The sequence below is a fragment of the Euprymna scolopes genome, chromosome 30 (genome assembly GCF_053919585.1).
Source record: "Euprymna scolopes isolate OS-2025 chromosome 30, ASM5391958v1, whole genome shotgun sequence".
In the NCBI taxonomy this organism is placed as follows: Eukaryota; Metazoa; Mollusca; class Cephalopoda; order Sepiida; family Sepiolidae; genus Euprymna; species Euprymna scolopes.
The window spans coordinates 38,899,780-38,925,392 of NC_136511.1; the positions used below are offsets into that span (position 1 = coordinate 38,899,780).

General features: G+C 30.4%; 1 protein-coding gene and 1 long non-coding RNA gene across 5 annotated transcripts in view; one reads left to right on the forward strand and one right to left on the reverse strand.

The window, feature by feature from the left end:
* The window catches only part of LOC145254752 (uncharacterized), a 163,998-nt gene extending 147,006 nt beyond the window's left edge, over positions 1 to 16,992 (reverse strand). The window contains exon 1 of the long non-coding RNA XR_013863799.1: positions 16,888 to 16,992. This is a non-coding gene — a long non-coding RNA (uncharacterized LOC145254752). The remainder of the gene's footprint in view (positions 1 to 16,887) is intronic.
* Positions 1 to 25,613, forward strand: part of LOC145254751 (discoidin domain-containing receptor 2-like) — a 546,415-nt gene that overhangs the window by 492,214 nt on the left and 28,588 nt on the right. The window lies entirely within an intron of this gene.

Genomic DNA, 25,613 nt, shown 5'->3' on the forward strand with positions numbered 1-25,613 from the left:
CGTTTTATCTGCTTAGTTACACATGTTTCGGTTACCAAATCGTATCAACGATCCGATAATTTCATCAGACTTTACAGAAATAATTATTATGATTAGGAAAAAAAGATATTAGAAGAAGCACAAAAAAGGCGGGGTTTAAAATATTCAACCAAACACTGGTAGGAATAGAGGGAGAAAGGGTGGAAAAGAAGGGCGTAATATGGGTAACACTTTGAAGGCAGTGGTAGGGAGAGAGAAAGAGAGGGATAAGAAATAAAAGGAGAAGGAGCGAGACAAGCAGTTAATAATGTGCTGCTAACCTGTGGACTGTAGGTAGTTTGATACGTTAAAGACCTATGCGGCTAGGGAGAGGGGGGGCGTTATTTGCAATAACTAAGATACATCCTCTCAAAGTAAGCTTAGTTACATCCAACTTAAGTGCATTTCTCCATTTAAATGCATTGATTATTCAAGTTTTTGATGATTCATCAATAGAGTTGGAACATTCTTTTGTGCAAAAAGTCTTTACCAAACTCTTCTCTGAATATTTGGTCTATAATGTTGAAATTAGATATATAGGGTATTTGGACCAGTAGTACGCTTCTGATTTAGTTTTCAGTCAGCAATAATTGCTTCTAAGGGGTCAAAATTGAAAACAAAGACAGTTGACCTTGGCAGGAGTACTCTGCTCAACCTGTTTGCAGGTACAAATCTGCACTCATAGGTTAAACAATGTTACTTTTTAACTATTTATATGCATATGGGCATAGCTCAAAGGCTAAGAAATAAGGCTGCTAGGTTATATGTTCTGGGTTCAGTTCTAGCTGATGGTACACAAGTCATTTTTTATTAATCACTATTATATATTGGGTACAATATAATAATCAATAGGGATTTGATTCTATGTTAATAGATACAAAATCTGCATACATTAAGATATCATATTTAAGTGTATTTTACGACCAGGCAATGCCAAGCAGCCTGCTAGTATGTGCATAAAATTTGAATTTTAAAATGTTCATAAAAAATGTAAAGTACTCAACTATATTTCTCCTTCCGCCAGTTGTTTTAATGTCAAATACTTGAGTGAAAGATAAACTTCATCTTCATCATTCCATTCATTTCATGCGTACAGTTTTTTCAAGAATTCATATTTTTATTCATATCTCATCCCAAGACTTCATCTTCATTTGTACGTTGTCATCCTTTCTGTCGTATCGTCTTAAGTATCGTCTGTCTGTTTGTCTCTCCGTCTTCTGTTCATCATTTTGTTTGTCTCCATAGTTTTTCTTCATTCATGCAACACCTTTCCTCTGACTTAGCTGATTGTTTAGCAAATCTCCTACAACTAAAAAAAAAAAAGAGCATTCATGTTGTCTGCTTGTTTTTTTAAATGTTGTACAATTTTTCTTTTTTTGTTATCACACAAAAAAAAATGCATTTTTCTGCTTGTAAATCTGTGTTGCGCAATTTATGCACACAGCGGATGATGAAATATGAATGAGTTCTCATCTTGTTTCCATTTTTCATAATTTAAAGTAAGTAAAAAAAAAAAAAAAAAAAACTGTTTCATATCATTTTGTTATTGTTCATGAATATTTCTCCATTTTTCATTTCCCATCATTTCATTCAACACGTTTTTTCTTCATTTCATTCCACACATTTTTTTTCTTCATTTCATTCCACACATTTTTTTCTTCATTTCATTCCACACACTTTTTCCTTCATTTCATGTGAAAGAATGGGATTAACATCATTTTATTTTCTATTCTAACTTCTAACGTTTCTCACCTTACATCAAAATATAGACAAAAATAAAACTAATATACATATATGCATACACACACACACACACACACACACACACATATTATTATTATTATTATTATTTTATTTTATGTACCTGCATAAAATGTAAATATTTTCAATATTTACTTCGACAATGCTCCATATGAAAGTAGAGCTAGGTAGTAAGTTCTTAAAATATATATTGCCATTAAGCTACACAGAATTTTCCATGTTTCATCCTTGTGAGGATTCATCAGGCTATTGCACCATCAATTCCATGACAAATCCTCATGAGGATGAAACGTGGAAAATTCTGTGTGGTTTAATTGCCATATATATTTTCACAACTTATATATATCTTGAATTATACATTGAAAACATCTCCATATTAAAATCCTAAAACAAGGTATTTTTCTACTTGAGACAAATATGTTGCACCCTTTTGTCGTTTAATTTTCCGGTGTTTGTGTAGAATAGAATTTAAAAAAATGTATTTCAGGGGAGAAAAAAAATGACGTACTTACATGTCATGTCTAAATCAGAAAAAAAACAAACAAACACAAATACTATTATAAATTGCAGTTACTTCCCTTGAATTTTAAGAACTCTTAAACATTAACCAGTATGATACTAATTTCGGCATGACACATAAGTATGTAATCATGTTTTTACCTAAAATAGATTTATTTGAAATCCCTTTATACTGTACAAGCATTGTTATTTTTTAATCTTATATTTTTAAAATATATTTTATCTATATTTAATGTTCATCCATTTTATTTAACTATTTTTTTTTTTTTTGGAACTGCTTTGTTTCAATTGGACAATAAAATTTTAAAGAAATGCACTACATTCTTATACGAAACTGAATGAATAACAATCAGTGCTTTATAATCCAACCTTGAAGTTCAAACTCTGAGTAATCAGTCACGAATGACTGTGAAAGTCCAATGTCTTAGCTATCTGTAGTTCTTATAATTTAGGAGACATTTACCATATTAAATTCTGCTGATTAGTTTCTGTAGAGGATCCAAGCCGGTTAAAGGAACAATCTTGCATATTACCTTATATAGAAACCGTTTCCTTTTTAAAGTTCTGAATTTTTTTTTTTGAGATGCGGGCATATTACTTGTATTGATCAGACTATTGTTCTCGTCTTGAGTGTTATTTGTGCAATGTTTTGGTCAGATTAGCCTTTGACCGTTTTCAGGCATGTTGGTGGTTGTTTGGAAAAGAAAAGAGAAAAGTTACTGGCTCTTTAGATATTTTCATATTCTAGGAGTTAGTTTCTGTTTTATGGCTGTGGTTTCGTATGTATGAAATATTCCTTTTTCTTACATCAGAATGCTTTCCCCTAGCAGAATGAATATATATTTATATAAATATTAACATCCACAATCATGGAATCCTTGCATACTATGCTCAGGTACACTATAATTTACCAAAAATGCATGTGTATTGCATTTTAGATAATGTATAATGGTCAGGAAAATGAAGTGTGTATGAGTCATGATAAACAGGTGTGTGTGTGCATGTCTATAGAAGAAGTGAGGGGCATTGGGTGTAGTTTTTAAAATGATTGGCTAGTTAGAATCAAATATTGATTTCGTACATGCATTGCTATTTAGGTTTAACTTGTAAAAACTGACCAATTTCATTTTCTATATTAGATTTATATTTTTTGAAAATATAATTAATTGAAAGTTGAAGGACGTCGGATTTAATTTTTTTTAAATGATTGGCTAGTAGGAATCAAATATTGATTTAATAGATGCATTACTATATAGGTTTAACTTGTAAAATCGGACCAACTTGATTATACATATTCGCGGACCAACTTAATTATACATATTCGATTTACATTTTTTGAAAAAAATAATTAATTGTAATATTCTATGCTTTGATTGTCTTTTGTCCTAACCAAAGATAAAGATGTTATTTTGATCTTTTTCATCCTTTTTTTTTTTATAAAAAATGAATTACCGATTATCAAGGCCATAAAGCCACTCAAGAATAAGGGTTAATGAACTTATTGAACAGTGAGAACAACACCTTGATGAATGGAGACAATAGTTAAAAATTTAATTATTTAAGAGGACAGCTCAACAAGAATTGTTAACATTGGACTTGAAAATGACCATGTTGTAATCAGTAGGGAAGCAGATCTGTAGTATTGTGTTCTGCAGATAGATAGTTCTTGGAAAGAAACTTTTCTCGCGTCAGTTCTGTTTAGTTTTATGTACACAGAAAAGAAAATTATTTACAATGGTTATAGTGAGACGAGTTTTCGCGATAAATGTAATATCTTGTTGCTTCTAGAAACTGTTTTGGATTTCTTTGTGAAGTATCTTAATGATGTCGAGGTGATTTATTTTCGATTTTATTGTCTACTTTGGTTGACCGTACTAACCTGCAGAAGTTTAAATGTAATGTGAACAAACATCTTGCTGCTAAATTCTCCACAGTGTCCTGTTATATACGATTTCAAATAGCAGCCCCTTATGTTCCAAGTGGTAGTATGCCTTGTTTGAGGTTAAAAAAAAAAAAAAAGTTTTTTTTTTTCATATAAAGAAAAGCTCAACCGCCTTCTCTAGTGGTTGAGATGAAAAAAGATGCAATTATATTTGCTTCTGGAATCAACACAAGATGGCATTCCAATAATAATAAAAAAAAAAAAAAACATATACAAAAACAGAATTGCGTAAATTCGAAAGTTTGTTTGTAGGGTTGATGTTGTCTTGTTATCTCTCATCTCTGTACTCCAAATACTATTTTGGATTTAGCTTTCCATGTTTGTGGGTCTTTGATAGTGAATTTAACGTTTACCGAGGACACACTAATAGATTAATAAAACAACAAGAATTTTGTTAGATGAAAGCGCAATTTATAATATTAGTTCCAATCAAATTACTTGTATTCCCTGCACAACCCTATTTTATCTAACATATAAAGTTATCTTGCCAGATTTAAAAAATTCAAACTTCTGATTATCCAATTTTCATGTGCTAGTGTTGTACCATGTTATTGACAATATACCACACTTCACTACTAAGAAATTATTTAGTCCAGTCCAAACACTAGGTAGTAGTGAAACATTTTAAATAATTACCTACAAATCATACTCTGCATACATCAGTAAAAGAATTTTTTAGACTTACAATAGATTTAAGATTTTTATTCATGCTTCTTTTAACAAGGATAACAAATATAAAATGGGGATAACTCCAGTTTTGAATCGAAAAATACGATAGTTGTCTTCCTTACAACTAAGTTTTTTTTTATTTTTCTGTATTGATTTAATTAATAGAAAACTAATAAAAATGAAAAACAAAATGACTCTGTTGCATTCTGCGCAATGCTGGATAGGTACAGGTAATGCTATCTATCTATCTATCTATCTATCTATATATATATATATATATATATATATATATATATATATATATATATATATATATAATCAGTTAACTGTGTCTGTTCTACACATACATCCATAATGAATATTTTGGTTGCAAAAAGAAAAATACAAATACATACAAATACAGAAAGTTGGGATACTTATCTATATATATATATATATATATATATATATATATATATATATATATATATATATATATATATATATATAATTATGTTATCAAAGAGTAAATCTATAACAAAGCAAAAATAAATGTACCCTGAACTGCCTTTTTGAATCTTGCCCTGTGTGATATTCTCCTGACATCCGAGTTTCTCCCGACCACACTGTTGCACTGTGCCGACCTACTCCCTCCTCAGACAAAAGAACCACTATCTGGATTTGCCCGTCAAGCTTCCGAAGCTCACATCAAAGATCAACCAATTAAGGACAACACTCTTTGCTTTGGATACGCCTCACAAACAAAATGTATGTACGTATGTATGCCATTATATGTAAATGCATATTGGTATATGAAGGTTTTTGTGTATGTTAAAAATTAGAAATACACAATCTAACATATAAAGTTATCTTGTTAGATTCTCAAAGTCACACCCAAATAACATTTAAACTGATGAATTAAACTTTGCTTTTAACTCGCCAATTTTCATTTGTTATTGTTGTATCATGTTATTGACAATATAATAACATTTTTTTATTACAATTTCACTAAATATTTAGTCTGGCCCAGACGATTACTTATATGGAACATCTGTAAATAATCACCTAAAAATAAAATTCATATTAAGAAAAAAGAAAAAAAAATCGGTCAGATTTTAAAAGTTTTATCAAAGTAACATTTAAGTTGACAAATCAAACCTGGCTTGTGACTAGCCAATTTCCATTTGTTATTTTGTACCATGTTATTGGCATTAAAACAACATGCATCACTACAATTTATTTATTTTTTAATATTTAGTCCAGCTCAAACGATTATTAATAATGAGACCTTTTCAAATAATTACTAAAAAATAAGTACTATAAAAAAATGTCAGACCAAAATAGCATTTAAATCAAACTTTGCTTCTGGCCAGCTAATTTACATTTGTCATTGGTAATAAAATAACATTCTTTGTTAGAATTTTAAAACTGTTTGGTTTAGCCCAGACGACTACTGATATGAAACATATTTTAATGATCACCTAAAATTAAAAATCAGCAAGGGGCATAACTCATTTTAAGTTCAAGAATTTTAAGGAGTAAACGTGGAAACGAATGTGCTAGACAAATGTGTAAATGAGAAAACAAATGGAAACTTTGTCATAGAAAAGTAGACCACAATTGTGTAAGTAAATGTATACACACAATTGTGTAAGTAAATGTATACACACAATTGTGTAAGTAAATGTATACACACAATTGTGTAAGTAAATGTATACACACAGTTGTGTAAGTAAATGTATACACACAATTGTGTAAGTAAATGTATACACACAATTGTGTAAGTAAATGTATACACACAGTTGTGTAAGTAAATGTACACACACAATTGTGTAAGTAAATGTATACACACAGTTGTGTAAGTAAATGTATACACACAGTTGTGTAAGTAAATGTATACACACAATTGTGTAAGTAAATGTATGCACACAATTGTGTAAGTAAATGTATACACACAGTTGTGTAAGTAAATGTATACACACAGTTGTGTAAGTAAATGTATACACACAATTGTGTAAGTAAATGTATACACACAATTGTGTAAGTAAATGTATACACACAGTTGTGTAAGTAAATGTATACACACAGTTGTGTAAGTAAATGTATACACACAGTTGTGTAAGTAAATGTATACACACAATTGTGTAAGTAAATGTGTACACACAATTGTGTAAGTAAATGTATACACACAATTGTGTAAGTAAATGTATACACACAATTGTGTAAGTAAATGTATACACACAATTGTGTAAGTAAATGTATACACACACACACACACCTATTATTCTATTAGAGCTGTTTGACAATGTTAATAATATAATTCCGACATGGATTAGGAATGGCACCCAGCTGTCCAAAAATTGCCAATTTTATCATAAAATATCTTTAAAAGTGAGTACAAATGAGAGTATATCTTCGGACGTTCAACAGAGAAACAGTTCGTGGCCGAAGACATCGGGCACTTGTGATTGGCAAATCAAGATGCAAGTGATAGAAAATTGTGGAGACAACGAGTGAAAAAGTCTATTCTTATCATACAAAGTACATGAAATATTCCTTAGTTTTGAGATTGAGTTATGTCTGGGGGGAAAAAATCGCATTATAATAGTTCTGATTAGACATAAATTGCAATATTCTCATCAAATGACCCATCTCTTACTAAGGCGTCTCGTTTGACCCCCGGCTCTTGTTTTATACTTCATCTATCACTCTCTGTCTCTCGCCATTTTTATTTATGTGTATAAATATATATATATATATATATATATATATATATATATATATATATATATATATATATATCATTCAAAGCGATAGGAATGAAAAGTTTACCCAATAAAAGCAAGTGAAAAATTAAAACTAATATTAATATTTATATAGTACTCCCAATTAAAAAAAAAGCTCAATACAAACACAATTGGGAGTAGAGCTTATCATAATGAAAAGAAATCAAGACTGTAAATTAAAATTTTCAAGGGGATTTATTGTTTGACAGAATACTCCAAAAACAATTTTCAAGAAATCCTTATTCTGTGGAGTTTCAAAGAATGCTATTTCTCTCTTCAAAGGAAAGAAAGAAATTAGCCAATTTATTATTATAACCGAGCTAAGAATTTGCTGGTTATGGCATTCAATAAAACAGCACTTTATGATGGTTTATCATAAAATGTAAAAAGTACAAAAAGTATGTTCATATCAGTTAAAACATATTTTTTACACTTCATGATAAACCATCATAAAATGCTGTTTCATTGAATGCCATAACCAGCAAATTCTTAGCTCGGTTATAATAATAAATTGCTAATTTCTTTCTTTCCTCTGAAGAGAGAAGAATAGAATTCTTTGGAACTCCACAGAATAAGGATTTCTTGAAAATTGTTTTTGGAGTATTCTGTCGAACAATAAATTTAATTGTAAATTTCTGTTTGCAGTCTTGATTTCGTTATTTATATATAGCTTGCCTATGAATATTAGTTTGCTAACTACTTTACTTTGAGAGTAAGGGCCATTCTTGGAAACTCCATGGAATAAGGAAAATTTAAACTTTTCAACTTGTATTCTTTGTTGAATGATGAATTGTTGTAAATTCCAATTTACAGAGGTTAAACTAAATCTGTTATATATAGCCAAAGATAATTAATTTCCGAAATATAAAAATAGAAACACTCCAGACAACAACCTGTAGTTGGAGAAGAAAAGAGATGTGTAATGAGCAAAAAGAAGCTCATTTGGAATTTTAGTATTTTATTTCTTTTCATATTTGACTGGCTTTACAAACTCTTTTTACTGATTCAAACAATTTAATCAGATTTCAATGGGTGACCCAACGGGTTACATTTTTTTTTTTTTTTTTTTCTAGTATATATATTAAGAGTCTCATGATCCATTGGGCCGCAATCACTACTGCTATTTGTTAATTTGATTGAAAAATTCATAAACTGTGATATATCTCACAATAAATTAGATGGTGACACTGAATTTAAAAAAAAAAAAAAAATCACTCTTTAAATTTTCAAAGACGGTAAAAAATATTATGGAGAGGTTGAATCAGCATAGATGATAGAATTATATAACTAAAAGATAGATGAGTTCAGTAAATTGTAAATTGCTGCAATTTAGAACAATTAAAGAGATGTTTTTTTAAATGTAACTCGATCTAAAAACTGAGGAATATTTTAGCATGTATTTTGTGTCATTAATATATATATATATATATATATATATATACACACACACACATGAAACAAACTCAGCTTTAGTATGATGATGATGATTATGATGATATATAATTGTTTAATCTTGTAAGTTTCAAATGCCCGGTGAATTATTTGTTCATATTTTTCTTTGATTTTGTTATGAAATTTAAAAAAAAAAAACAAAGAACAATTCATACAGTGAAATTATACTATGTTTATTTAGTGTTTAGAATATAATCTTTTGAACATATTCAACTCTGTTCATTTTTCTTTTAACCTTTTTGGTCCCACTGTTTCATAAATAGGACATTAAATAATTTCTTTTAAAAATATATAAGACTAGCCTGGGTGCCTGTCACTGCCTAAGTGTTTGGAGATGTGTGTTGAGCCAAAAAAAAAAAAATGGTGATAATAGGCAAGCAGGCTCGAACCTACACCGCGAAGGAGGAAAAGAATGTGAAAAAAAAAAAAAGTGACGTCTTTGCCGTTGCGTCTATTTCCAAACCGAAAGTGGCGAAGCTTTAAATTAAAGCTAGTCAATCGAAAATAGGGGATGACTTTCGAAAATATTGTCGAAAAAAGCGATCCCTCCTTGTAGAAAAGTGCCTAGATGAGGGTAAAGGAATTAATATTTTGGGCCAAGTTTTCGATATTTGTCGTCCGATGGGTCGAGCTTTAAAACGATACCGATCTCATAAAAATCCGTCGCCTCTGTCGAAAGTTTAGCCAGACATACACATATATATATATACATACATACATGGGCTTTTTGGTCAAGATCAAAGTGTAGTATCTGTTCCGGCAGATACTGCAAGCAAAGGCCATATGTGGAGGAAACCTCACATATAAGACCTTGGTCAATGTAGGGGCAACCCTTCATACCAATTGTCACTATCCAGCTCTCCTACTCCCCGGGGAGTTGGTCCCCATTTCCCCTTCACTCCTCACTTTAAAAATCGGCCTTGTGCCTAATTTGCTCGGTGGGGGAGCAAATAAATACCTCAAAGTGTAGTATCTGTTCTTCAGATACTGCACTTCCACTTCTTGTTCTCTTTCGATGAAGGAGCAGTCCTTCACGACTGAGACAATTTTTTTTATTTTTGTACCTTTTCTCCACGTTAAAAAACGACCCTGGTGTCTAACTCTGTCCTGTGGGGAGGCATTGTAAATAGGTACATACATACATTTAAGAAGGTGAGATTTATATAATAGATAATATATAATAGTCCTTACTGCATAATTATTTTGAAGAAAAGATAAAATTCATCAACTTCTCTTCAAGAGCTGTTGGAACCCGCTTCCAAATTCTTATAAAACTTGTTAAAATTCTATTTGTTTGATAATGTATGCACTTATATAAATGAATCTTACATTAGTAAGCAAATAATTTGTTGCAAAAAGTGCAATGTAACTCTTTGCGTGAACTGTTTTGCTCTTTACCCATAATGTGTAAATTTCATCTTGAATGTATAGGCTCTTGATTTCTAAAATATATTGCACACACCCAGTGTCTTATAGGAGAGTCAATATTTCGCTTTTTAAATAAAATAAATAACCCTTTTCCTGTTTAGTCGTTACACAAAGTTTCAACGCAATAGTAATAAAATTAGGTACCCTGCCACTAAATGGGTTGAAGCAACATTCCAATTTCAATCTACATATCCACTTGAACAAATAACAAAACTATTTTACTTATCAAGTTTGATATTATGTAGTTTTCTGGCTGCATGTGCTACATCTGGATGTGCTAGTATTTATATATTTTTTATATTCGCAAATAAAGATAGACATGAATTATTAGTTTTTCGTAGCTGCATTGTTTCATTACAGCAATTAGAAAATCTTTTGCTGTTGGGCAGAAATTGTATATCGTGCTTGAAATCATATTTATCATATAACTAGTCATTCGGTTTTGTATAATATTAGCTAAAACTATTTATATAGTCTTGGAAGTTTTTAATCTTTAAAATTATACAAAAAAAATATATATATTTTTTATCATTCGTTAGAAAACTATTTAGTCAGTAAGTCATTTAATCACCTGCAATCACCGCATCAACTTGCTCTCTCAAATTCACTATAATACCAGAAATAATTTATTTTTTATTTTTATATATATATTCATTTTTTCAATAAGGGTATGGGGGTGAGTTCTCACTTACCCGACACCACTAATTGATGTATCACCCTTATTATGAATAAATGAATCAAACTAGGTTTATTTTCACCTATAACAGAATTTGAAACGTTCCAACCTCTAATGCGAAAGATTAACTGTACGTATCTGCTTGTAAAATCTGCCTATGAAAGTTCTCCTTCATTTACGGACCATTTGTCTTCACCTCTTTAAATAAATATATTTAAATTTTACACCGTGATGAGCATTCTGATATTTTTTTTTTTAATCTTTGCACATTCTCTGTCTCTCTCTACATATATTAATGTAATTAAATACTACCAATAATATCTCAATCTTTTGTTTTTTTTTTCTTTTTCTTTATAGTTTTTTTTTTTCTTTTTTTGCCTGTGCTTTATTACTTTTGGCTCAATACTAGTGCGTATTCCCAAAACCAAATCAGTTTTATATATGAGATTTAAAAAAAAAAAAAAAAATTTTTTTTTCTTTTAAATTCCACCTAAAGCTTCAGCTTGGCGTCACCATTATTTGAATTGATTGCATTTAGTTGTCAAAAAAATATGTCTCTTTTGCTGGGTATGGTTGTCATATTTTGCATGGGTGACGGCTTGTGCGCAGCTTACACACACAAACATGTTTTGCTCATATTTATAAATTCCTCGTCTCATTTTATTGAAAACTTGGCATTGCTTGGGAATCTTTTACGTTTCTTTTTTTTTTTTTCTTTTTTTTTTTTTCTTTTTTTTATATTAACAATTCAATTAAAAAAAAAATTGATTTTGAAAATTAATTTTAATTATTACGGTAATACTTCATCATTAAATTATTAATTGAACCAAATTATTATGAAACCAGAACTAATTTGCCTTCCCGAGGCTGCTACGAAGAAGATGGGCTCTCTATACTGTGCTAGAAAGCTACTTACGCCTGAAAGTATCCTGTATCTCTACAAGGCCACCATTCACCCATGTATGGAGTATTGTTGTCATATTTGGGCTGATGCATCTGCTTATTAGTCTCTCGCTCTTGGATAGAGTTCAAAAGAGAGTCGCCAATCTGATAGGTCTTGAACTGTCATCAAAGCTTCAATCTCTGTCCCATCGACGAAATGTTGCATTCCTCTGTCTGTTCTACAAGTATTTTAATGGTGAATGTTCTGATGAACTACAAGCCCTTGTATCCCTTCAGCGTAAATACCCTTGACAAATCTAACAAGCAGCAAAATCCCACCCCTACGCAGAGATCCCTAGATGTAAGAAAGCCTTCTACTCTAATAGTTTCTTCCCCAAAACTGCTAGACTTTAGAACTTCCTTCCGGGTTCCTGCTTTCCCAACTGTACTGACATGCAGAAGTTCAAGTGTAATGGGAACAGACATTTTGCTGCTCAACTTCCTTCATAATACCGCTGCAACTTATGTCCCCGATAGTAGCTCCCTACATCAATGTGGCACTGTGCCTTGTTTGGGGTGAAAATAGGAAAAAAAGAAAAAATTTTTAAGATAATACTATGACTGGATGCAAATGGCTTCCAAGCTTAATCTTTTAATGCATAATCTACTGTACAAAGGAAAACTGTATGTGTGTATGTTCAACTAAAACTTGAAAAATACACAACAAACATCTACAAATTTGGTATCTTTTTAATCAACATAATCCCAGATGTATAATATATAAAAATTTAAAAAAAAAAAAAGGTTAATTATTTTTGGGTCAAATGGCCATTTATATCATTTAATGCCATCGAGACGTAAGATCTTTTAATGTTATGTATTCCAGCTACTAAGAAAAAGGGAATTAACTGATTTTTTTTTTTCACAGAGTTATTAACCTTACACCAATTCTAGTCATATGTGTATGCCCAGACAGAGGACTGGGCTGAGTGAAGAAGAAAGAAGTAAAAAAAAAAAAAAATGTGTAATTATAAAAGTTCTGTTTACATGAGAAGTACAAACACAATGTAATGAAGAAATAAGTTGATTTAAATGAAGGAAGTTTTTTTTCTTTTGAGAAATGTCAATATTTTAGACGATTTAAAAATATAATTTGTTCATTATACGATTCTGATTATTTCTTTAAAAGTTATCTTTTTTTTTAATAAATTAAAAATAAGTTCATGGTTAAAATATGCAGTGAAAAATTTACAGTACTTTCTAGTGCAAATTAGTTTTTTTTTTAAACTTTATCTAAATTTAAATTGCAATTTTACAAATATTTTTGTCTAGTGTGAATTATTTTTTGAAAAGTTTGTCTAAATTTAAATTGTAATTTTATAATTTTTTTTTTTCTAGTGTGAATTATTTTTTGAAAAGTTTGTCTAAATTTAAATTGTAATTTTATAGATATTTTTTTTTCTAGTGTGAATTATTTTTTGAAAAGTTTGTCTAAATTTAAATTGTAATTTTATAGATATTTTTTTTTCTAGTGTGAATTATTTTTTGAAAAGTTTGTCTAAATTTAAATTGTAATTTTATAAATTTTTTTTTCTAGTGTGAATTATTTTTTGAAAAGTTTGTCTAAATTTAAATTGTAATTTTATAAATATTTTTAAATGTAGACTATTTTATTCATTCTATACATGCACAGCCATCAGTCTATCTTGGGAGTTTAAATGGCAAACAAATTCTTTGAAGAAATGAGTAGTTATGGGAAACTAATGTTGTACACATAAGTTTGTCTCTCATGTAATAGGTATGCTTTCATGTTTCAAGAAATGTTTTTTTTTTTTTTTTAACCTCCAAATATTTTATATTTATCTAGACAATAGGCGGATTGTTATGGGGGAGAAATTAGTATTTTTGAATAACAAAGTGTACTGGTAGTTGTAAGTGTATCAGTGTGCAATTCAGTTAATACCGGTGTCAGGTAATATAGTTATAATGGTCATAGAAGTACCCGGTCCTGTTTAGGAGAGTGAGAGGACTTTTCAGGTAGAGGGGGGAATATATCCTACTTCGTCTTTAGGTCTTGGAAATCGTGATGATATCGCTCCTAGGAAATAAGATTTTATTATAACTAATAAATGTGTCTGTAACAGCGTTCATAAGTTATATAAGATGGTGAGTAAAAGTTTAGATGAAAAAAAATTGTATGTGGCATCTGTCATTGCAAATGGATCATAATTTGGTCCAAAGGGGAATTTCTGTGATCAAATTATTATATAGAAGATTTATCCAGACATTCTTTCCCGGCGTTGTCTGGGAGTTTATGCTTTAATTTTTGTTTATTATGTTGGGGCAAGTAGACGTGCATTTTGTAAATGAAAATAAAAATATAACTAACTACGTACCCAAGTGAATATAGATGCCAGTGTTAATTTCTAGCAAATGGTCAGTCTCTGTAAATTTTCTTATTGAAAGAATTATTGTGTCAGATAAAATATGTGAATGATAAAGGCAATTGGAATTTTGATTTTTCTTTTGTTTTATTCTGACAAATAGCATGTAGTGATAATTTTTAAACATAACTGGCTAATCAGAATCAAACATCTATTTGGCTGGTGCATTGCTGTTTAAGTCTGACTTTGAAATCCGATAAGATAACTTTATATGTTAGATCACAATAATACTCATTTATTTTGATATCCTGTTCAACTAATCATTATCAGTTGATTTTCACTTCTATTCCATTCTTCTTTCGTTATATCAGGTTTTCTTGATAGTATGATAAGACCACTAGAAGCCCACATATATATATATATATATATATATATATATATATATATATATATATATATAGTCATCCATATACAGTATTGTTTCGCTGTATCCCAGCTCATTAGTGCAGCTAGACTAGCAACTACTTCAGTTGAAACTCGATTGCCAAAATGACAGTCAGTGCTTATTACCATTACACTATTTGGCTGCTGCTGAGTTATTATGTGAAATTACAATGTTTTAAACATTGTCCAAGCGCCTAAGCTCTATTTGTTTACACAAAGAGCATTGCTTTTTATGCTAGCTGCAGTTTGTTATTTCGCTCCCGAATATGTTCAACCTAATATAGAGAGCATTTTATAGTCATCTACATACAGTACTGTTTCGCTGTATCACAGTTCATCAGTGTGGCTAGATTAGCAACTACCTCAAGCCAGGATTGAAATGTATGTATGTAAATAGAGTATCCTATACCTCTACAAGGCCACAATTTGTCCATGTATGAAGTATTGTTGCCACATCTGGGCTGGTTCTCTCCCTCTTGAATAGAGTGCAAAAAAGGGCCTCCAGTCTAATAGGTCCTACTTCGTCAAGCTCGAACCCCTGTCCCATCGCTGCAATGTTGCATCTCTGTGTCTGTTTTACAAGTATTTTAATGGAATGTTGCACTTGTGCCCCTTCGACGTACATATCCCTGACAAACCCGCTTAGCAACAAAATCTCACCCCTTCACTGTTGAGGTCCCTAAATGCCAGAAAGCTTTCTACTCTAATAGTTTCTTTCCTCGAACAGCTAGACTTTGGAATTCCTTTCCTGCTGCCTGCTTCCCTAACTGTACTGATATGTAGACGTTCAAACCAACATCTTAATCTTTCTTAGCCATGGTCCCAATTAGTAGCCCCTCACGTCCAAGTGGCAATATGCCTTGTTTTGGGGTGAAGGTGAGTAAAGAAACACAAACAAAATGGCATATTCACATCGACACACCTGTTCTCATTAGATAACCAAATTTGAGCAACGTTAAGCCTGGCCAATATCAGATGAGTAACTATTTGGAAATACCAGGTGCTGTATGTAGGAGAACATTGACACTTCCAGCAGCTCCTGTATCCCACCTGGCCTACAGCTATCTCGACCCTGTACTGCCGCTGGACCAGGCTTGTTGGGACGAGAGAGGGAGGCTGGCTCTGTGCAAACTAGTTTCACTTAAAACAAACTCCCAGCACATGTCATCCCTCATCTTAGGATGGTCAGACGATCTCGTTGTTCCAACAGACAAACTCCTACCAATGTATTCATAAAGTTGTGCCATTTGGCATACTCGCATTAAGATTGAAAGGCCAACTTCTTCTTCATGATCCTGCAGGATGATGCGGCACAAGGCCAGAAAGACGGCATTCCCTGATAGGTGCACATTTGGCGATTTGCAATAAACCAACCTCTTTTTAATCGGAAAAAGTAAAGCCCAGAAGGATGCACTTCCTGTCTTATACCTCACACCGACAGAGCCGATCAAGCTGATGCCACAGTAGCCCAACTGTTGTTTAATTGATTGTCATAGGTGTATCCTCGACTTGTAAGCCTTTTGATTTATCAATTCTAATATACCCGCCTATATTTATGCAATTGATATCCAAAAATAAACAAATTTGCATACTCCTTTGCAAAAAGAACTCTCATTAATTAACTATTCGGGGTTTTTTTTTATTCTTTTCTTTGATGATTGCTTTCATTTTACTAGTTCCACAATTCTATTCACCCAATATTGAGTAAAAAGTTATCTTTTGAGTCAATGTAGGGGGAGGGGGGTCTTGGTTTCCTCATTTTTTCCGGGCAATGCCAGAACACAGGCTCCACTAGCATGGTATGTTTAAGTTTGTTGTTCTCTCTTACAACATATGAATCATTTTGTCTTATATGGAACTTTAAATTCTGATTTTGTCGGATTATTTTATATATATATATATATATATATATATATATATATATATATATATATGGATATTACTTACCGTTACTTTCCGTTGTGATATCTTCATTTTTCGAATCTGAATTTGCGGTCCTTCTGTTTTCTACCTCTTAAATAAAACAATAGCGTTGTTGTGTCGTAGTTGTTGTTGACAAACTCTGGTGACGTGCAACAATTTCTTTGATTTATTTATTTATTTTTACTTATTACTTTTTTTTTCATCTTTTCTTATTTACTTTCTTCTTTCTTTCTGTTTCTGCTGGGCTGCTGCTGCTATTACTGCTAATAAAGATGATGCTGATGATGCCTTTTTTTTCATTTATTTTATGTTTGTATCTTACACAACTTGAGTTTCGAATGGTGTGTGTGTGTGTATATATATATATATATATATATATATATATATATATATACACACACACACACACACACACAAAGGAGTTTGTTTAAAGGAAAATAAATTTCCAATAAAAATGAAATGTTAGTGCATGGATAACAAACTAATTAAAAATATTGACACAGAAAAATGCTTAAAGAATTCATTGGCTCTGATATCTCAATTTGATTGCTCAACTTGTAGTCATTGAAAGTGAACTTTATCAAGGTGAACTCTGGTTTTATAATACAGAGAATGAGAGAAGAGTATTAAACTGTGAGGAAGGGGGAGAGTGGATAAAGTTTTTTTGTTGTTGTTTTTTTTCCCCCATGACTAAGCCTTGACCAATCCAAATTAAATACCAGAGCCAATGAACTCTTTAAACGTGTGTCTGTGTCAATATTTTTAATTAGTTTGTAATTGTTTGTCATCTCATCCATACACTAAACATTTTATGTATGTATGTGTATGTATGTGTGTATATATATTCGAATATATATATATATATATATATATATATATATATATTCGAATATATATACAATATATTCGTATATTTGGGCAGCATTTTTCCTTTTATGCATGTTTTGTTGAACAGCAGGGATAATTCCTGTTTGTTTCTCTTGCGATCCGTTATTTTTCCATTTGGCGGGCCAATGTTCGAACGTTCTGTTCAAGTGGAAAAAGAAATTTGCCATAGTTGAGAACTCTGTTCAACGAAATGTGTATATATATATATATATGTACATATTTCTCTTCGTTTCTTACACTTCAATCTTTATTTTGTTCGGATGTCCAATTTCTCAGTGTTTCATCATTTTTTTTTTCGTCCATCAAATCATTCAAAAATAAAATCAAACAACACAACTGCTCATATTAAATGATCACACATTTCTAAAAAAAACAAAACAAAACAAAAAAAAACATTGTTGTATTTTCTTTTGCATTAATTTGACTAGAAAACACAAAAAAAAAAAAACAAAAACCAAAAATGAAATATAATTATAAAATATTAGAATTCTTCAAGTCAAACAGAAATATTTTCAAAATTCATTTTAATGCTTGACACTAAATTGATTAAAAGTAAACAAACAATAATGTGCGATTAATGTGGAATCTTCACTTACAATGTTTACAAATACTTGGTTTTCGAAATCAAGGGAAATAATTAATTCTTGATTACTTCCCTTTAATCTTAACCGAATATTCAGTGAATTAGCGAAAAAAACAAAAAAAAAGTTTTCTTAGCCGGAATAAGTATTTTCAGAAAACTTTAAGCAAAATAAAATATATTCATGCCAATAACATAGTGTAAGGGAAACATGAAAAAAAAATAGGCTAGTCTGATTCAAGCATCGATATGTCAGATGGATTGCTATCTGTGGCTGACTTTGAAAATCCGGCAAGATAAGTTGATATTTAGGTAGACATTAAAAAAAAAAAAAACTGTTCTACTAACCTGAAAAATTCTAACCTTTTTAAATAAGCTTATAAGTGTGTTAGCATTTTCCGTCTAAGAATTATTAAATACTTGAACCAACGTTTCTTTTTTAAGGTTGATTTAACAATTTTAATAGACTTGAAAATAATCACAATTTAAAAAATATATATACTTAATAACCATCCCATTGAATATTTAAAACATAAATCCTCAAATAATGACCTTTACCTACATTTTCCAATAACTTATAGATTTTATCCAAACTTTTCTAACAAATAAATTAGGCAATTTAATTAACGCTATTAATAAAATAGGAAGTATTTGCAACCGGAGGGTGAGGGGGGGGGGAACAAATTACAGGTTTCTGTTTCTCCTTGATCTAATTTTCTTTATTAGATTATTAATTTTGTATTTACTAACTTTTGTAGGAGTTAACTCCCTTTGCAAAAAAAAAAAAAAAAGTCCAATTCCGGAATGCCTGAATTCTCTCTCCATCCCCTACGCCCGCCAACATATTTTTTTTTACAACTTTGCCATCTGCCAGCTTTTTTTTCTACTACTCCTCCTCCGACTTAAATACAACATAGTCTGCCAGTACACTAAAGATCGATATCTCCCTCTTCAGAATCCATCTCATCTCAAATTTATAGACGAGTCCATTATTATTATTATTATTATTATTATTATTATTATTATTATTATTATTATTATTATGCCTTTGTTTCCTTTAAAGGCAGGCTTTTTTTTAGTTAAATGTTTTCCTTGTTGCCTGCTATTGTATTTTTTCTATAAATGAAATTCTTCCACAGCCATCGGAAAAAAATATTTTGCTTGTTTTCTTATTTTTTAATCTATGTAGTGTAGATTTTAGATCTAACATTCTTATACCTTCTGCGTTATCAGATACTTCAGTCCACTGCTTCACACAATTACAAAACCAAAAACTACCAAAAAACCCCCTTTTTTTTTTTTTTTTTTTTTTTTTTTTAAGCCTTGCCTACATTACATAGTGTTCTATATTACAGACCTCTCCATGGAACAGACGATAAATCTAACTGGAGGCTTATTAACAAATGTTAATCAGCAGGAGCAACTAAAAGAAAAGTTGTTTTTCATTAGGAACCAAAGATTTCTAATCTGAAAATATTCAAAGAAATATTTACATTTAGGTTATGATTTTCTAATTCAATCAAAGTAAGTATACACTTGAGTTTACTTTGAGTTGCTGTATGACCTTTTTTATTATTCTAAAATATTTTCAGAATATGTCCAGAATTCCTAGTCTATTAAAAACAAAAATAAAGAAACATCTGTATGTTGTACATATTTGTGATGGAAAGAAAATTTCATATTCCAAAAATTATATAAATTGATCAAGTAGTTTTATTTTTTATTAAAAAAAAAATATATATTTTTAAGCAAATTTCAGTATTTCCATGTCTCCATGTTAAAAATGGTTTTCTAAAATCTTGCCAGTTTGAATTATTTTTAGTTATCCCCCCTTGTTTTCAAGATGGTGTCACGATATCATCACTGTTCGCTTAGTCACAAAATTTGATTTTCTTTATAAAAATAAAACTACCTGATAAATTTACGTGATTTTCGGAATACGATATTTACTTTCTGTCAAGTTTTTTCTTTATTTTTGCTTTTTAATATCTAGGGAATTCTGGACAAACATTATTTTCAAATAGAGTCGACTTAATTTTCATTCCAAAATGTCTGAAAATTAATCATTTTGTCAATAGGCCTCCAGTCATGTTCACTGCGCCATAAATTGGCCTGCGATGGAGAATGCTATGCTACATCCATTCACACATGTTCTGCTTTTTAGGTACAAGTTGAATCTTTCTCGACAGACACACATTTCCAAGCGTCCTCACAAAAAACACCAGAATCCTCCAGATGTCGTATTCTCTATCTCTTTTATTTCTTCCGCAGATCCTGACCCAATCTTTCATTTCTTCCATGATATTCTTCTCGCATAGTTTTTTTTTTTTTTTCAAAAATAATCACAAACATTGTTGCAGTTTTTGTATATGAAATGACAGATGACGGATGAAGTATTTTTAAAAAAATTTTATTAAGTATTCAATTCGGATTAATTAGACTATGGTTCTCATCTTGGTTGTTAGTTTCACAATATTTAGGCGGATGTAACCCCCAACCCTCTTTTTGGTGCATCTTTAAGGCAAACAAAACAACCACATTTGGAATTTTAAACTGAACTCTTTTATTTAATCCATTAGAGTAAATTGTTTTCCTTTTGTCAGCCATGCTCTTGTGTAGAATTAAATACAATCTGGCAACCAAGCGCCATAAGTAATAGTTTAGAACATCATTTATATATGTAGAGCAGCAATGCTGATGAGCTGTAGAGCAGCGAAACACGTGTACGTAGAGTACTTTTTTAAAAGTAAAATAAAAGTAAATAATATATATACACATGCACACACAATGAATCCAAAAGTTTGAAGTTTTAATCGATTCGCATCAATAAATTTTCATTATATTATGCCTTACACGTGTTTTCTTCTACTGTGAAAGATCACTAAACAGCTCTTCAGAAAGAAAGTTTAATTATATGCAATGAAAACAAGAATTCGAAAAAGAAAATGGAGACCTGTAAAGTCTGCATAAACGTAAATTTAAAAAGACTAACTGTAATGTTTATAGACATTCTCCTCAAGTTTCAAAAGGATTTAAAATGTGTGTGTGTGTGTGTGTATATATATATATATATATATATATATATATATATATATAATAAATTCCACAGCCAAACAACGTCGCAGCTCACAAGAGCCATGACAGTCAACAAACCGGAAGTCCAAGACTCAAGTTTCGGCCTCAAATGAGGGCGAAACTTGAGTCTTGGACTTCCGGTTTGTTGACTGTCATGGCTCTTGTGAGCTGCGACGTTGTTTAGCTGTGGAATTTATTATATACAATCTCTCACATTCTGAAAATCATATATATATATATATATATATATATATATATATATATATATATATATATATATAATACTTACAGTGTTTCATCAGTGCAGGAAGTCATGATTACCGCCGTTCAGGAGATTCAAACCCGACCACAAAGCCATCTCTGACTCCATTAGCAAGGAAAAAAACATTTGGCAAACCTTAACCATGACAAGAAATATAGTTGAAATTAACATTTGTATAAAGCATAAATGATATGATTTTAACATGATCTGCACATGTAAGCTTAAGTGACGGACTTAATTCTATTTCAACATACAGTGACTGACAATAAAAACCGAGTTCTTAAAGGGGCTGACATAATTATTACCATAATTATTTTAATATCTACAGACACTAGTGTTTCATACTTTTGGGAATCAGTGCAAGGAGTCATTTATATATATATATATATATATATATATATATATATATATATATATTGTGTATATTTTGGCAGCATTTTCTCATTTAGACAAATATTATGGAATAACGGAATTATTCTGTTTTACAATTTTCCTTTTTATCTTCTCCAATCTCCGAATAGTATTTTTTGTGTTCTACTCGAAATTCTATATGTTGGATCGATAATAGCGAGCACGTGACTAGGAAAAAATGTAAATATAAGTAAATTAAAAAACAATCTCTACATTTATTTCTACAAAACGCCTGAGGATGATAGAAGTACTTCTGTCGAAAGCGCTCGCGATTATGGATCCAACATATACAATTTCGAGAAGAACACGAAAAGGACTATTCGGAGATTGGAGAAGATAAAAAGGAAAATTTTAAAACAGAATAATTCCGTGCTATTCAATAATATTTGTCTAAATATATATATATAAATTAAAGACTCTCACCTCTATTTGTGTTTCCTTTTCGAATAATAAAAATGTTTTTAACTCTTACTAAAGTGTTTCTCAACATATTTTATTAAACCTATGTACTTATATATATATAAGAACAAATACTTAATAAAACATGTTAAAAAACACTTTGAAAAAGAGTTAAAAACATATTTAATTTTAAAAAAGAAACACTAAATAAATGGATAGTCCTTAATCTGTGGAATTTCGAAGAAATACTTTCCTTCTCATCAAAGGGTATGTTTAGCAAAATGTGAGATCGGATTTTGGTTGCAAAAGTATTTAATGAAACTACAAGTAAGTCTTACTTGGTAACAAAAAGTGAAGCAGAGGGAATAGGGTGAAGAAAAAGGTGATTTCACGTGAATGGATAGTCTGGTGAAGGGTAAAATATCCAATAACGGTAAAATCCAAAAAAGTTGATTAAATTTCCATTTCCACAAGTAAAATCCAAGGGAATCGCGTAATTGGAAGATGGTCCAAAGTAATCCAAAAGGCAGAAATCCGTGGAATAATTCACAAATTCACTAGGAAAAAGTGAATGAGTTCAAATAATATTATTAAAAGAAAGATAAGATGTGCGTAGAAAAAAGAAATTGAATAATTTAAAACACGACTGTCAAGGCTGGGATTTAAGAATATATATATATATATATATATATATATATATATATATATATATATATATATATATATATATATATATATATATAATTTGTAGTAATGTTACACATTTGAAAGAGAATAGGTTTAAAGCTCCCAAAATAAATACCTACTAGATTTACCTACATGAACCTGTGCTGCAACAGATTAAAGGTGTTGAATATAAAGTTCTATTCTAAGGGACCCTCTTTTGGAGGTTGATGGTTCAATCCTCACTACAGGTTATAATATTTAAGGATAAAAATAAAGATTACACTTCCAGCCGACCCTGACTGACAGAACGAGAATAATCTAACCATGTTGGTTAAAGAGTTCAGTTTGAAATTCTGTATAGGCTGTTGAGTTTAACAAAGATGCACTTGAAGACAGTTGAAGGTTACATCAGCTGAAACGTTGTGAAAATAACAACCACAATGAGAACAGTAGTCCAAATGATAAAAATAATGAATCCTCATCTTAAAAATTCCACAACATAAAAAAAAAAAAAAAAAAACCCATAAAAATTACTGCTTTTTATTAAAACGATAATTTTTGTTTTTCAAACTCACAACCGTGAACTGGGTCACTTTCAATTATTTTTTTAAAAATTTCAGTTAATTTACCTGAAACTGTAACATTTTATTTTTTTACTGAAATGAATTGCATTCTTATGAAATTTCCAATAAAAGCATTAATAATTAATTATTGGCTTTCATCTATGAATTAGAAGTATTTTTTTTTATTAAAAAAATAATACGCAATTTTACTTAAATTTTTGAAGAAGAAAAAGAAATGAAAAATTCTTGCTTTTAAAGTAAACTATTCATATATCCGAAAATTTTATAGAAAAGCAGTTTTTTTAATTTTTTAAACGGTCATTTTTATTAAAAAAAAATTTTTTTTTTTGGTTTACTGCTTTCATGTTTGTCAACATGCTTATGTCTACATTTGACTTTTTGCATCTTAGTCTTATTTCTTTTCACTCCCCCCCCGTCCCAAACTCTGTCTGCCTCTCTCTCTCTCTCTCTCTCTCTCGTGCACACACACACACACACACTTTCTCTATTTCTGTCATTATTTCTCTTCCATCCACTCTCTTCATTTGATTCTTTCTTTCTCTGTCTCTTACACACACACTCTTTATCTTTCTCTCTCTTTTCCCCTCTACATTTTTCTCTCTTCCCCTCTATTCTTTTTTGCATCTTTTTCTCTCCCTCTTCTCCTCCATTTCCTCGCCATTCTTTTTGCATCACGCAAACAACCAAACTACAAAACCATAATTTTGCATGAAACAAATCTTCATGGCTTATTGCTTATGAGTTTTTTTGTTTTAAATTTTAAATTTCATCCATTAAACTTTTTGTTCTTCTCTACTTCTATTTATTTCAATTAAATATTGCAATCATGGAATGTATTTTGTGTTTTATTCTGTTTGCAGTAGTGCAGCATGATGCGTACTTTTGCTTATGTGCGTTTTTCTTTGACTCTAGCAGGAATGGCTTTCTTTCAATTTTTAATGCTCATACGGAATCCATTTTTTTTTTTACTTTTCACATTTTATCAAAATATTTTTCCGTTAATATGTGATCACTATCATCATCCTTATTATTACCATCATCATCATTATCATCATTATATCCTTATTATTATTATCATTATTATTATTATTCATCTCATACAATGATGTATTTACAGCAGGACTAAGCCCTTACACAACAAGTTCCCTAACAGCGCACCCATCATATCACATATGTGACGATAGAGTTGCTGCTTGATTATTTTTTTCCACTAAACAAATTGCAATGACCGACGCATCTGAATAACATTCCTATTGTCTACGTACTAACACTTTTATTGTATGCCAGCCGTTTCGACCCAATGTTGCTCGGAAGTACAAGAAAAATTGCCCGACTTTTTTACAAAGAAGTTGAAAATAATTTTGTTGACTTTAATTTCGTACTCAAATCATTTAGTGGAATAAAAAAAAATTTTTAAATGTTCATTTCAGGACTTGACATTAATAGATTAATAGTAAAAAAACAAAAATAAAAAATAAAAGTAATGTGTAATTATTTTGGAAACTTCCATATTTAAAAATAAAACACGTTTTAGATATTCCTTCTTGTAGAATCAAGGGAAATAACTCATGACATGATTACTTTCCTTTAATATTTAAAAATAATTGGTGAGTATTTTTGTAGAGATCAAGGGAAATAATTTATGACATGATTATTTTCCTTTAATGTTTAAGAATAGCTGATGAGTAAGGGAAAAAGTCTGTGCACTAAAAGCTTTTTGGGATAATTATTTTCAGAAAGGAACTGCCATGAAATAAAGTATTTTTGTACTGATAATATGGTGGAAGTTCAAATCAAGTGTCGTCACATGCTACACCTATACATACGTGAATTGTCTCATGGAGAGAGTCACATTATTTAATTGATATAAACTTACTATTTTAAA